We start from the raw sequence: 15972 nt of genomic DNA, 5'->3' as shown, positions 1-15972 counted from the left end.
AAAAAAGGGATTAGAAAGTAAAAGTTAGAAGATGACAAAGTTAGGGACCGCGTCAAAAGTACATACAAAATGGCAGAGCGTGTTTCAGATTTTTCCAATACAGCTGTTATTTATTTATTCTACTTGTGTAGACTGGCTTCCTTCATTTTTTGGAGGTTGGGTTAAAATAAAGTCCATGTTTTATTATTTGATTAATTTAGGTACTTGTTTTGAATATTATATTTTCTGTGCAGCTTATGTCATACGCATATTAAAGTCCAAATGAACAGAGATTTCCAGAAGTGCCAGCTGTCAGCTAAACAGCTGACTACTCATTTAAGTCCAGCTGGCTACTTTAGTATATTCATTTTTTATTCTAATAAAATATTTTTGATAGTTGCCATTCGCTGTGTGTGTAGATTTATGACCTTTAGCCTCTGCTTCAAACCAATGTGAGCATAATGATAGAGAAATGTGTCTATTTGTCTGTATCAGTCCCACATGCTTTATATGAATGTGTGAGACGTTGTGTCCTGCCGAGCAGAGAGCGGAGAGTCGTCTTCAGTGTTAACAAAGATTAGCAAAATAATTGATGACAAAACACATTAAAAACTGCATTGATTGCACAGACAGGGGACAGACAGCACATATACACCACACAGAAGTTTATGGGCTTAATGAATGAATGAATGATTGAATTATCTTTATTCACACTGTGCTTTTCACAGCATCTTTAATTGCAATGCAAACACTAGAACAGGCAATACTGTCAAAGTAACAGGCCTGTGTCACATGAGGAAAATGTAGACTGTGCCTCAGCCTCACACTCAGGATGATAGTGAAGATGAAAATGATGTTGATGAAGTTGAGTTGATTCGTAGATTCACATGATCAGAGTCAAGTAATTCAAGTGTTTTGTTATTGTAGAGTTATTTTGGCATAGATTTATTGTATAAATAATTGAATTTAAAACCAACACATAGGCTTGATAAGACATGGGATTAAAAACATGTTCCCTCTTAAAATAACCTTGTTTCTAGTAACACAATACATTAAACATCATTGTGGCATGTATTAATAAACCTTACAGTGCAGGTGTCAATAAATAAATAAAAAATTCTTATTCTTATTCTTAATTACAAAAGTTCCAATCAGTCAGGAATAGATGGTGTTTCAAATATCAACAGCTATTTACAGACTGTGTGGGCAGAGCGCACAAGAAGTCTAATTCTACTTTACGATAATTCACTACATGTTTACAACCAGGTAGGCACACTCATTAAAATATGCAATAAGTAAGATCAGTGTATATGATGGAATGGTGGCATTAGAATGTGCCAGAGGCCACCAAATTTGGGTTTTTACGACCAGTTTTTCTCCGGGGGGGCATACCCACGGGCCCCCCTAGCTGGCTACTGTTTCCCACTGGCCGACTACTCCATCTCCTTTTGGAAAGCCCTGGATGAAATGGCATTTCAAGAGTATCTAACTTCTGTATTTCTGAGTGAAACACAATAGACAGGCGGGACATAACACTGGGAGGAATTTGATTCAAATGTTGAAAAGTGGGCAGACCATAGCAAACATTAAGAACTACAGTGATTCAGAGTTGGATGTTAGCCTCCATTCAAGTGTAGATGACTACTTGCCTCCTTCAACACCCAGGATTTGAAGCTGTATGCCTCAACCCATTGGTTCTTCAAGTGGAATTTGCATCCATGGTCCAGTACTATGGTGACTTTGACCAGGACCAATTCACAGAGGAGGAGTTAGTAAAAAATGACAATGTATGTCTGTAGCCATTGTTGTCATTGTTTGGAAGTTTTATACACAGGTTCTATTGTGTAACTTACTGTATGTGGGAGCAGTCTTCACATAGTAGAGAGAATATTCTCCCTTTTCGTACTTCGGCCATCTGACCCTGACCACAGCTTCCCCATCCAAATTGCACGCCTCACCATGGTCCGCATGTGTGAATTAGCTGGGCGGGAGTCAATCTTGTGACCCTTCTTTTTCCAGGCATTATAAGCTAGAACATAAACTAACTGGCACTGAATTTGGTGTGATCTTTACTTTCCTGATTGGATCTTAAAAAAAGGTGTGTGACAAAAGCAAAGCTATTTTTAAGGTGGTAAATTGTGTGTTGCCACAAACATGAGCTGAACCTGACATTAACCATTTCCCAGAATAGACTGTATTTCACTACATCAAAGTAATAAAACAAATAATTTACAAAATTGTCTAACCTGCACAACATTCCCATGAATGGGAATACCCCATTCTTGGGAGCAAATTTCAAGATCAGGCCATAGAAGCTTTTAATTGAGGAGGTCTAGTGGTGAGGACTCAGATGTGAGATGTCCTTGAGAAGTTGACCCTGCAGCATCAAGTCACAAAACTTCTCACAAGCTTTGGTGCCTGTGTAACAGATCAACCAAACAAGCAAAGACAGGACAATGAGTATGTAAATTTTGAAGTACTGGTCTAATAAGAAATAATAAAAATGTTGGTTTTATATGATTGGCAAAGAGGCATCCCAATATCAATAACATCATAGGTGCCTCATTGTTTACAATCACATTATATCCTTGTAGACTGTCAGATTATTGAAACACACTTCCTCCATGGTCCATCGCTTAATTAACACATTTTCATTATCACTGAAAAACTATTTTCCTTTTTTGATTACGCCCATCTCATCATACACATGTACTAATCATTCATATTATTATTTAAATACAGAAATCTATGCTTACTTGGCTTCAACCATTCGTTAAGGTGTAGGTGGGCACAATCAGGAAACATCTCACTCTCATGATGGTGGCCATTCTGGACATGGTTGGTAACAGACCTCCACTTCACCACAGCTTCTCCTGTCTTGCAGAAGGAGGTGCACCAGTGGAGGTGGTTTACAGTACTCTTCCTCCAGCACCGAACCTCTCCACAGTTCCGCTCCTTCCCACAATCATCTATCTTCTTGTAGAGACATTATTCAATAAGCAGAAGAGAGAAAATGAATTCAACCTTTTAAGCATATATTATTCCACTCCCTTGACTTCACAACACAATGGTAAAAGACATATCCTGACTTTGAAATCATAGCTACCATTTCCCCAAAACTTTGACATAAGATCATGTTTTGAGTGTGTGCTTTGACTGTAACTAGTTACAGTGTAGTTAGGCAAAGGTGAAATGCCATTTATGATCAAGGTAGTTTCTTGTGTTAATGCTTAGTATGAAATATATACAAAACAGTGAGTATTGTGTAAACCTTTGCTTTTTCCATAAACAGTTGCTATTACATGGCTACATAGCAAGTGCTGAAAAGGAAAGTACCTTTAAACACATGCCAAGTGTCAAAGTAATACTGTATCTCAGGTTGCTGCTCCCTCAGGACCCAAACTTGGCACTATGTCCTAAGGGGAAAATGAAGACAGGTAAGTGAAAGGCACTGTTGCATAGGTGTGCATTGATAAATCAATTCAAAATCAATTTACTGTACAAATAAAAGCAGAGCTGGATAAAAAAAAGCACTCTCAACCCAATTTTTAGTTGCATGCATTTATGATTTGACAGAGATGTAACAGGATTGTGTTTGTACGTACAATCACAATATATAGTGTGATATTGCTCATATGTTACTGAATTGATTTGTATCATAGCAAAATTTATGATATCACCAGCTATGCACTCCAACACATATTCTTTACCACACTTAGCCACACTATCAAAATCTATCTCATGTTACTGAACCATAATCCATGCAGACAATACCAAATATAACTGTGTTGATACTATTTTGGTTGTAGTAAGGTTGCAATTACCCGTGTGACAGATACAAGGGTCCCAACAACAAATGTTTCAGTTTGGCAGGTGTGGGTGCATGTTGGGCACATCCTGAAGAGCTTTATTAGATTGTCCACATACATCATATACTTTCTGGTGTTGTACAATGGTAGACAAGCACCGTACAGGAAAAAGACACAAGCAGAAGTGCACACACAGACACACATTAAAGACATGACACTCTTTCTAATTAGCTTTGTTTGACCAGGTGAGAGCAGCTTAGAAGGTAGCTAAACCAAAACCTCTATTGGGTATTCCCAATAGACAAACCTTAGTTTGAACTCATTATTAGAAAATGACCTGTGTTGACTTCTATATCAACAGAACATTATCCAGTTTTGTGGCAAGATAAGCACAGTGCTATATTTGGAAGTGGGGGGAGCTCACTACTGTCTTTACTATGATTATAGTGTGTTGACAGTGCCTACATTTGCTTTATCATCCCTGCACACACACATATAGACACACACACACACACACACACACACACACACACACACACACACACACACACTGCAGCCTACCTTTCATGGTCCTCTTATGTCACATCAAGCACATAGGTGGAATCCTGTGGTTCCTTTGTGCAGCAGGATTCGTTTGTGCTGGACTCAAAGGTGCTGCTGTGCTCAACACGTGGCTTTTTGACAGTGGTTAGCGTGAAGAATGGTGGTTCAGGGTAGGGCGGATATTTTATTTTTAATTTTTAATTTATTCTCAACAACTATACAGCACACAGAACATCAAGAGAACCCCAATTCCTACCCTTCCTGTATAAACCCAGTTAGATAGAAAGGAAGAAAGAAAGAAAGAAAAAGGTCAGTGCATAGAATGTGATCATATTCCTATGGTGGCATCAGTGATGTGCCTATACATTCTAGGTAAGGCTGCCAAATTTTCAGAAAGGTACTGTATCCTTTTCTAAGGCTATATATAGATCTTTTCAAGAGGAATACAAAAATTAATTTCAAAAGACAAACTATCAATGAGAAAGGCATCAAATTTATTTAGAGGGGTATGAGTTCATTTTGTCTCAGGCGTGTTCTTGATGATAGTCCTATTTTCAGTTCAAGACTTCCATGAGTCTCACATCATATTTTAATAAAATTTCATCAAATCATATTTCTTCTTTTTTCCATTTTATGGTGGGTGGCAACCAGTGTTAAGGTGCATTACCAACACCTACCTTGTTGGAGTGTGAACCAGAGTTATCTACCCCCACAAACAAACACAGGGCTATCTACAGACTACTAGGAGTAGTGGTACCTCCAGCTTGGTTGAGACAACAGCCAATAGAGAGCCACAATAAAACCAGGATTCCTGGGTTTGTTCCAAAAGTAATAAAACACACTGACTTTTGTAACAATGCAAATTACTAAATGCAACTTTACGCTAATGGCTAAAAACTTTAGCCTTGGAACATAATCAACAGTATGTCACGTGGTCCATTCCACATGTGATGATGTATATTTTTTTTAAAAAACAACAATTATCGATTATTGCTGATAGGCCAGGGTTATGTGGCTAGTTCAGACATGGATGTAACAATAGCAGCACAGTTTTTCAGACAGCAGTGATTACCATTAAAAGCTGGAAAGTTGACATTAGAGGAGGGTGTTGGTGGATATCATGAATAAGGGAGAAACCAACTGTTATCACGAACAGGTATTTTACACACTGTTGTATAGGCTAATGGGAGCTGTAGTTTTTTGTATTCTAACAAATGAATCAGTTTAACTTTGTTCAAATCACAATGAAATCTAATTCTATTAAATGAAAGAAATCTTCAATGAGAGTTTGTAATGAGTTACAGAAACTAATAGCAGCTACTTGAAGGTGATGCCAGGACTCCAGCTCTTGACTTCCAGCATTCTGGCATTGTGCATGCTCACTCACTGACATGGCTTATTGGGACAGTTAATGAAATGGAGCCAGTGTTAGTGTATCATTCATACCGATGATTTTCTTGCTTTGAAATGTCAAAATGTCTGCTGTGGAAAGGGTCTATTTGCTGTTTTTTACTGGTGGGAAGCTGGTGAGGGCTTCCCGTCCCTGACACCAATTGGTTGGTTGGTTGGGGTAACTGCACAGGGGGGTTGCATGAATGTTGGCCCATTAATAGCTTTCAGTAATAGAGGTAGTGACAAAAACTGCAGTGCAGAGGGAATGTGACATTCCAAACTAGTAAAAAATGGGAGTTAAAAAACTGAGTTTATGTGAGTGTGACTTCACTAGATGTGGGGACTAATGTAAATGTTTCTGCTGTTGCACATGTGAATCAGAAATACACACACACAAAAACACATAATCTGCCAAATGATGCACGCCCAGACGTCTTCACCTGTTTTTCTTTAGGGTGGCGCAGCGTCAGACTGACTGCAGCTTGGCAGTGTGGTGAGCTTCACTTCAGATGTCAGCAGCATTAGACGGGCCTGTTTATCAAGCATAGCCCACCCTTAGATCAAAGCTGACAGGTCACTGATAAGAGAATTGCTGCTTCAATGACTTGAAATATAATTGACTTGTCTGCCTCCCCAGCTGTTGAAGAGACTAACATTAAAACCATCCGTGGGGAAATGTTCCTCTCAGTGTGACAGTGGAGAGAAATGCGAGGCCATTAGGAATGTCACTGCTGCAGGATTACAACAGCAGAGGTGATTTCAGTGAGTGAAGTGTTTGGAGTGGTTTATTACAACTGTGGAGTCTTCACTGCTTCAGTTTAGTTTGTTTGTCCCTGTGAGAAAGATGACATTTGAATTCACCAAAACAACTACAGCTTTATGGGGATAAGATTGACAGTCAACAGTCCAAGACTGTTGCAAGAGCAAGTCATGACTGAGATGGAAGAGGGATGGGACAGAGTAAAGACCAGAAGTGAATGTTAGACTATAATTATTCTAGTCAGGGGATCGAAATGTACAAAATTGCCCTCTTGCTTCATTTACGTTTCTTTCTTACCCAAGAACTGATGTCAGCTTATCACGTATGCTCATAAAAGGCTGTCTGTTACACATCCTTGGTTGGTGAGGTTGTTGCTAAGGTTTTTCATGTGTTGTTTGTGTTGTCTAGTCTCATATTTCAGATCAGATTCTGGCTCAAACATGTATGGATGTATTTGAGAAGATGACATTTTGAGTAAGTATGAGAAAAAGTAGTGAAATCCTACTTCTGTAGTTTGTTTCATGGTTTGTTAACGTAGCCTTCAGAACTTGCGGAAGTCTGTGAAGGGGCACCTTCCAAGATCTGGCCAATCAGAACAGAGTGGGCTCATCAGGAGGGGGGCCTTAAAGAATGAGGAGTTAAAATGGCTTGTTTCAGACAGAGGCTGTAAAATATAATATTCGTATAAATATAGACCTGTAAATGTACAGAACATGCCCCCTTTAAATGGGAAAGACCATGGGCTCAAAAAAGAATGAACTTAAAATTCAGTTAAGTGACAGTGCATGCTAGTGCAGACTTGCATGACTGACTGACCATGCAACAATAAGATCATTTTGACAAAAATAACAGTATGGTGTTCACTGTGATGGATTATCTACAGTATGTTAATCGTGTTTCAAATCTCTACACGTTGACTGTATAGTAGTGAGGTGAATTGAATGGAATCCAGTGGCTGCCTGGAAGGTAGACGGTATAGGTTATGAAATGGTCGGCAGTAATATAAACTGTAGTACATGTGACTGGTGGTAAATTGAAACAGCCAGCTGATTCTATGAGTGAGTGAGAGTGAAGTACTGTGTTACATCAGGCCTGACAGAAGACATCTATACTGTATGTTCACAGTGCTGAGATGTGGTTTTACATATTGCAAGGACTGAAATGACTGAGGGCTAGACAGACAGAGTGTGTATATGTGTGCGTGTATTTAAGGTGAACAGAACATTTGCAGAGATGTGGGCTCTACTCTGCTCTGCCATGTGGAACGCTGCAGTGTCAGAGCACTGACAGGGATGGAAGAGCAGCTGGGGAATGAATAAAACTCTGTGTGTGTATGTGTGTGTCATCAGGTATTAGTCTAAAGCTTTGTGTGCTATAAGGCTTTGAACATATTTGTCTCTTAATCCAGCACCAGCTTCTGCAAGGACAGAATTGACCGAGACACAAGCACACATGCTCAAATATGGCTGAAATTGTGTATTCTGTCTGTCTCATCTATTGAAGATTGTCTGCACACTTTGATGTTTTTTCGGGTAAACTGCAGTTTTTGGACAGAGTAACTATGGATATATAGGCTACAGATGACTGACGGATAGTGTCTAGTAAGGCTTAGTAAGTTAGTGTCTTAGTAAGGTCCACCATGAGCCTCCAAACGAGCTTCAGCATCATTAATCATGCTCAGAATATGATGTGGAACATAACCTGGTTAATTATATCACTGTATTATGTGTATGTCCAGGTTACTGATCATTTTAGTGTCTTTGACACCTCCATAGCCCCCGACTGCCTTTTGTTGAGGTCCAGGTATTCTCAGTATGAGACTTATGGATGTCCTTACCATGTTCTATCATCCAGTACTTTAACTTAACTTAACTTTAACTTTTATAAATTCTATTTTCCCCTTCAAATTACAGTGCACACTTTAGTTCTGACTTAAAACAAGTGAAGGAGGTTCAATATGTTTTACAGATCTGCATTAAAAAACATATGATTGTGTTTCCTATACTATTTGTGTAGTGTCCTGTGGTATTTTCTATAATATCCACAGATAGTGGATGTCATTGTGGATCTATGGCAGGAAGGTCTGGTCAGACACCTCAACCAAAGTATTAATGAAATGCTGAAGTTTTTAAGCAACAACAGCACATCAAAGGTCTGATTCACTTTCAAAATATCACTGAAGCAGACACACAACAACCTCTCTGTTCATGTCATTCACTGCTGCTCACTGTCATATAATTAACTGACACTACTGACCGTGATTTTTATATCAGTGTGTTACTCTCTCATAACACTATGTACAACGGCAATATGTATTAATCAAAATGCCTGTGATCATGTGATTCCGATCTCGATCCTGTGAATCAGCCCTGCTTCTGCTTAAGTACTAGCTAAGATGCCAGTTTCCTCCACCATCACTAAATATACTTATTGTAGTTACAGACTCTCCAAGCTCTTAAAACCACTGGAGGCATGGCTCTAGGGTTGTTGATCAGTCGGTTATCCATCCCATTGGTCCAGAATGAAATCTTAACTGTTAAACCATTTGACATACAATTATATCAGACATGGTGGTTCCCATAGTATGAATCTACTGACTTTTCATCCAGCACCACCATGAGGCTAAAACTTTTCCTGTGATATGTCTTAACATTTACTGGATGGACTAACACACAGTTTTGTACAGATATTCATGGTTCCTATAGGGTATATCCTAATGACTTTGGTGATTCCCAAACATAATGAGCCACTTCAGGTATGTAGTCAGAATACAAAAGATAACAAAGAGGTACACTCACTCATCAGTCAGTTTAGCATATTGAGACATCTACCTCGTCCTTACCAGTCCTCTCTGTCTGTCTGTCTGTCTCTCTGTCTGTGTGTCTGTCTGTCTCTGTGCCTCTTCAAGGCCCATTGATTCTGTGGCTCTACATCAGTTCTGCTTCCTCTCACATCAAGGGAAATGAAAATAACACACACATACACCCCGCAGAGTGTGTGCATCAGAGCTCTATAAATTGGGTTCCTGACTGGAGGTGAGATGCACTGAGGCTATTGTTTTTCTATTATCTGCATGGGTAGTGTCGGCTCTGTGAGCACTAGCACAGCACTGCTCTCTAATAAAAAACATTGTCTCTCCAAACTAAACTAAACTAAAAGCCTAATGCCCCTTTGGGGACCCCTAGAAGCTGAAATCATTATTACACCCCTTAATATGAAACTGATGGACAAAAAGACAGTATACTGGTGATTCTGTTGCTTGTAGAGCTTTACTAGCCGCGGCACTACAAATGTCCTGAGGGTGGTGCTAGAAGAAAGGTTGTATGTTTAAAGTAAAAAGGATTATCCCCTTGGCATCGTAAATGTGCTCTGTAAATGTCATGACAATCTGCTCATTGGATTATTATCTATCTTCTCCAAAGCTGACATTTTGTCCTGAAGGTGTTGCTGAAGGAAAGCTCATGGAGTGTTCAAAAATAAATGGTTCATCCTCTGGGGATCATGAATATACTCAGTAAATTCATGTAAAGGCAAAACATTTTACTAAAACATATTAAGAAGTTAATATGATACATCACTCAATGGTTTCACTAGTGTACCTAAATATCAAATTGTATATTGTACCTTGAGTTCTGTCCAAACAGTTTACAGGAGTACTGTGATGAACTGATCCAGTATAGACACCATGGGTGCATTAATAGAACTGGATACAGTTTTAAGTGGTTGTCACAGTAATTCTAATCAAAGTTGCTCACTGATGCACACAGCAAAAAAGTTATTCAGGTTACTGTGTTTTTGGCTCATGGAGCCTTAAAATGAGAGTCTCCCTCTGGCTGAGCCAGCTGACTTCCTGCTGATTCCCTGCACACATGAATGCCATTAAAATAACTAACTGATATGGCTCTTCAAAACTTTTTTTACATTTTTATTGAACATTTTTATTTTGTTGTGTGTTGGTCGGTATGTCTTACTACAGCCACAGCTGTATAGTTAACACAGTAAACATTATACCTGCTAAATTATCAGCATGTTAACATGCTAGCATGGCTGTAGACTATGTGTTCTTCCTCAAATAAAAGTCATATTTGAGCATAATAACTGGACATGGCATGGTTGTTCTGACATGCATTATTATTCTGTACTTCTTCTGCCTTTTCTCCTCTGACCCTGTATTATCACTAAAGCTCACATATCTATCTTCCTTTTTGTTGATTTTATCCTGTTTTACAGTGTTGCAAAACATGTTTCAGTAACTTCAGGCTCATCTGATCAGAATTCCTGTAATCTTCTTTGAGAAAGCTCAATCAGTTTTCAACTTATGAAAAATACAATGCACATCTAAACATTAGACACACACACACACACACACACACACACACACACACGCACACACACACAGATCCAATATTTCACAAATCAAAGATTAGGCTGGTGTTTACTGGCGGTGTTTGCCATTCCCTCGCTGGATTTAAGTTGCCTTCACACCCAGAAGGCATTCATGGAAAATGATACAGCTTGTAATCCAGTGTCACTGTTTGCGAATTGATCTCATTGATATTGGCCACACTGTTTATGGTTCGTTCTCACGCAGTTGAATCAGAGCTGTATTAAGTTACTGCTAATGCTAACCCAACATTTCATACTGATGTTTTGCATTAAAAGCATTCACCTGGGGAAACATGGGTAGCATTTATTGTGAAGCGGTCACAGGAAATGTGATTGTTAAATGTTAGCACTGAGTGCAGTCCAACTCCTTTTACTGTGTCCTGCTGTTGTGTGGAAAGTACTCATGCCGTGTGCAGCATGAAATCAGGGACCTGTGCCACTAACACTGGTTTTCCTGGATAACCAATGTCACAAAGCTGGTTATTAACTAGTTCTGTTAACTCTGGGTTTTCCACCTATGAGTGTGTTGGTGTGAAGGTGGTTGGGTTGTTAATTACAAGCAACATCATCAGAACCATGAATGAAGTACTGAGTATGATATGAAATAAAACGGTGATACCTGCAGTGATATTCAACAAGGTGACATGTAAACAATATAATCACATAACTAGAATAGAAGTTGTAGAAACACATTAGCAAATTTAACTAATTAAATTTTTTTTAAACATTTTTTTAAAGAGGGTTCACTAAGTTTTAAAACTAATTAACAATTTGTTTGGTGGGAGTGGCAGGATCTGAAATGACAGGAATGTTAATATATGGAAGGCGAAAACAAGGGGGAGGCGAGGAAAATATAAGACTAAGAATTTGCAATCATGATGAGAATCAAACATTTGATCATTGAAGCCAACATTGTAAATTTCTGTAACATTACTGAACAAATTAAGAAGATGAGAGGTGTCTGCTAGTCATCCATGGGTGACCTGTGATATTTCTGTCGAGCTACTGGAATAAAATATCCATAGAATGACATTTCATATCTCCTGACCTCTGCACCTGGTTCTTTTACTGCTCATAGCTGGGTGTTGAAATGTCAAGAGGCTGGCCCAGTCAGCTGGTGATCAATATATAACATATCCCTGCTACATGGAAACTACAGTACAGACATAGTGATGAAGGGAGAAGGGGAGGAGGAAGAACTGGAGATTCAACTTCTGTCTCTCCTCTCTCCAAATGTTTGTGTCCACAATTACAGGTATTGAGAGTGGTCGTTAGATGTGAATGCTGGTGATGGGTGTGTGTGCATGTGGTGGGGTTGCAAAAAATCCAATAACACACCACCAAAAGAAGAGCACTGACTGCTGATGTGTTCCCTTTCTCCATTTTATTCTCCTGACTCCCAGTCAGGGGCTTCGCTCTTAGAAACACTGTGTGTGTGTGTTTGTGTGTGTGTGTGTGTGTGTGTGTGTGTGTGTAATAAAATGGATGTGGAGGCTGCTGAGGCAGGAGGTGTTGTGGCAGTGGGATATAAAGCACATGTCAGCTTCGCACAGAACATACTCACATCACAGCTACCAGTAGTAACACCTGTTCAAGCAATCTGACCTGAACCTGAACTTCATAGCTCATGGTTATCACAAGAGTAGTTGTGGATGGAGCGCAGAGAGCTTCGCATTTACTTACTACTCAACCAATGTCATGGGACACATTTACTCAGCGACTTGGGGCTGATGTGCTGTTATCACATGCGTGTGTACAAAAAACTCTTTTACTTCCTTTTTCAAAATGGAACACTACACACAATGGCCACAGTTTTATCATTATAGTCTGTCCCAGCCCTAATTCTAGTCTGAGTCCTTAACATTGATCTGCCGATACTGAGTCCCATCCGATACTTATATTTAAATTGCAGCAGAGTAAATAAGTTGATCATTTTATTGATATGGAAGAACACGACTCATGAAATTGTCATGATGTGATTTCTAGATAGTTTTACTAGAGAACATGTATCACTCTGTTGGACTTGTTGGATCAAACTGAAATCACTGCCTTAGTCATTCACTCACTACTCCCTATATAATAGACACTAAATACTTTACTCAATAGTGAGCACCAAAACAAGATTTCACACACTCACTAATCATTAGGGATGGGCGATATTTCCACTAGTTCCAGGTATTGATACATTTTTTTGGACTGCTCAGAATAGATTCAGTTACTATGGCTTACCACTATTACTTTGGCTTACTCTTTCAGTTGGATGTTTGAGCTTCATGGTGCAGAATGATGTATGTGCAGAGTTTGACACTAGAAGGCTGTTTACACAAGTTTCTCTGAGCTCACTGAAAATCTGATTTTAAGGGATGGGCCTACGAGCAGGATTTGTGACATCATAACTAGTTTGGAAGCTAATCCTGGTCCAATATTCAACTTGTAAGTATGTCAAAACCTGAATCCTCCAGTGAGTGGACTTTATAGTGAAGTAGGAGACATCTTGTGTCCAGCAGTTAAACTTTTGAAATGAACAATATTTGCATATTCATAGATTATGGATTTATTAATTAGGGAGAAGGAGTAGATGTCATTTTAAGAATTTTAAAGTGGTAAAATACTTTTTTTTGTGGAAAAACCATGTCAGACACACATAATTGTTCCAAGCAGAGTATTTTTTATATATCTTAATACACATCTGGTGGGGATCTTTAAATAAATCTTTTGTTAACAGTCAAGTGTTGTCTTCTCCTCTTTGTGCTCCCCTTGAGTCAGGCTGTGACAACAATCATGAGTTAAACAGTAGAAATGCTCTGTTCATTTTCATTTTGCCAGTTCCCACTGCGTTCCCCTGCTGTGCCACCAGACTGTCCCCACTCAACTCTGAATGTGGTCTTAAACTGTGTTCCGTTCCACAGTGTACATAAACAGTACTCCCTACTCCCTGCTCAAGTGATGTCAGATAAGGGCACTTCCTCCATTCGTAACACCCTGCAACATCACCAATGCAGACATCACTTCTTCAGTGTGTTACCCCAGTATCGTAAACACCTCGGATATCTGTTGCTGCTACTGTGGAAATTTTACACTACTGAGATAAAATATTGAATATATATTGAAAGAAAAACTTATACCATTACAAAATGTATTCTATTGAAATGTATGTAACTTGTGAAGAAATGTGCTTTGATGTACAGTGTCATTCCTAAAAAAGACTGCAGATTATTTACAGATTATTATGTAATATTAATATTATATCATCCTTGATAATTATAAATGGTGTATGAAATTAATGCCAGGTCTTGTGCACCCTGTTGTGGTCACCATTGTCAACCTTACACTTCTAAGGTAAAATGTGTAAAAATGCCGGAGCCTCAACTCCTTCTAACTGCTTTTAGCCTGGCATACTTCTTTCTTTTACTGGCATATATACTCTCTTTTCTTTCTTTCTAAACTACTTTGTAAGCTCCATTATTTGTTTTTTGGCGCTCCAGTGGGGCGCAATGACTGATGGGTAATCTTGCTTTCAGCTTCCAGCAAACTATGAACCGTACTGTTCATTTCTTCACTACACAGTTTACAGTTCCCTTTGAACTGAGCATTTTTTGCTCCCTACACTTACTTAACATGGCTGAATACTGTGCAGTCCACTTCACAGGGAACTACTAGGCAATCGGAACACACCCTTAGTTTAACATGTTAACACCAGGTACAGCTGAGGCTGATGGGAATGGTAGTAATTTTGCCACAGCTGTGCATCATGCTCACACAAACCCTTTTCACAACAGACATTTTGACTTGTCAAAGCAGGAAAAGCACAGGTGGAATTTTAACATTAATGATGGCTGCATTCCATTTAGCTGAGCCAGTTCCAGGGCTCTGGCATTGTGTTTGCTCACACTGACATGGCTTACCGGGGCAATTAATGGAATGGAACCATCGTTAAAGTTAGTATTTACACCTGTGCTTCCTCCCTACATGTTACACAGTGTGCTGTCTCTGTGTTATGGGTGTATAAACAGGTAGAGGTCTGTCTGCAATGAGGCGATGAGTAAAGTTTTAGTTCAGTAGTCAGGGCAGTCGTCTATGATCTGGGAGACTCCAGTTTGAGACCTGGTGTGGGGACCTCCTTCATAAGGTAGTTTATTCATGAACACTTATTGTAACACTTTAATTTTCTAAAATTAAAAGCCTAATAAAAACAAAAACAGGATTTTTTTTAAGCCTCTTTCCACTTTTATTCGAATACAAATAGTTTGCTGCCTCAACAAATATAGATACAAATACAAATACTGGGCTCTCTGCACATCCCTAGTGCACACTTGGTAGCTCTGTTTCAATTTATGGATACATTCACACAAACTTTATATTTGCTTACCATTTGTTGAAGTGTGTTGCACAATCGCCCCCCCATCTCCCATCAATGAGTTTGGTTGGCAAAACAGGGGTGTGACATTTTCCTCTCTTGTATGTTCTCACTTGCTTTCACGGCCACATGAACTTCATAATTATGATTCTTGTTTGTAGTATTAATTTTTGCCACAAATAACTTGTTATGGCCGAAGGGAAATGATTATGAAAATTTACTTAATCCTTGTTTAAAATATATTTGGGTTTAAGAAGCTGTAACTGCTTTATCTGGCATGAAAATGTGTTGGTTGTATTCTAAGTAAATAATAAGCCTAGTGGGAGGGGCTGCTGGTTTAAAAGGGACTGCTTTGGTCCTGGTTGGAGTCAGTCTTGACTTGATTGGAGAGAAAGCAGCATCTACTGAACCTCCAGATTGCATATTGGAGTGTATTTTTTTTTGGAGTTTTTTCATCTTTTTGCACTTTTTTTGTAGATATTCACAGTATTTTGCACTTTGGGGAGGCCAGCAAAATAAATCACACCATCATAATATTTTCCGACTACGCCTGTGTTTTTCCAATTTTTGAGGAGTTTTGAATAGAGCCCTGTGACACACGTCAGATTCACAGTCTATATCAGCACACCATGGCTTTCCCATCGTCACATGGAAATAATACAAGCAAAACACGCACACACACACTCACAAATAAGAACACTATCTACTTTCCCCCATCCCCTGCTCTTCTTGTTCTCTTGTCACTT

At 39.0% G+C, this 15972-nt stretch overlaps 1 long non-coding RNA gene across 1 annotated transcript; it reads right to left on the bottom strand.

Moving 5' to 3' along the window:
- Positions 1-691: 691 nt before the first annotated feature.
- Positions 692-3400, bottom strand: LOC121902295. Its single transcript, XR_006097509.1, has 3 exons — positions 3316-3400; positions 2736-2955; positions 692-2397 (listed from the first exon to the last, which is right to left on the bottom strand). It is a non-coding gene; the product is annotated as an uncharacterized LOC121902295 (long non-coding RNA).
- Between the last annotated feature and the right edge of the window lie 12572 nt (positions 3401-15972).

Source organism: Thunnus maccoyii, chromosome 8, assembly GCF_910596095.1.
Source record: "Thunnus maccoyii chromosome 8, fThuMac1.1, whole genome shotgun sequence".
NCBI lineage: Eukaryota > Metazoa > Chordata > Actinopteri > Scombriformes > Scombridae > Thunnus > Thunnus maccoyii.
The sequence above is the reverse complement of the archived record's forward strand: the minus strand, read 5'-3'. Positions and strand labels throughout refer to the sequence as shown.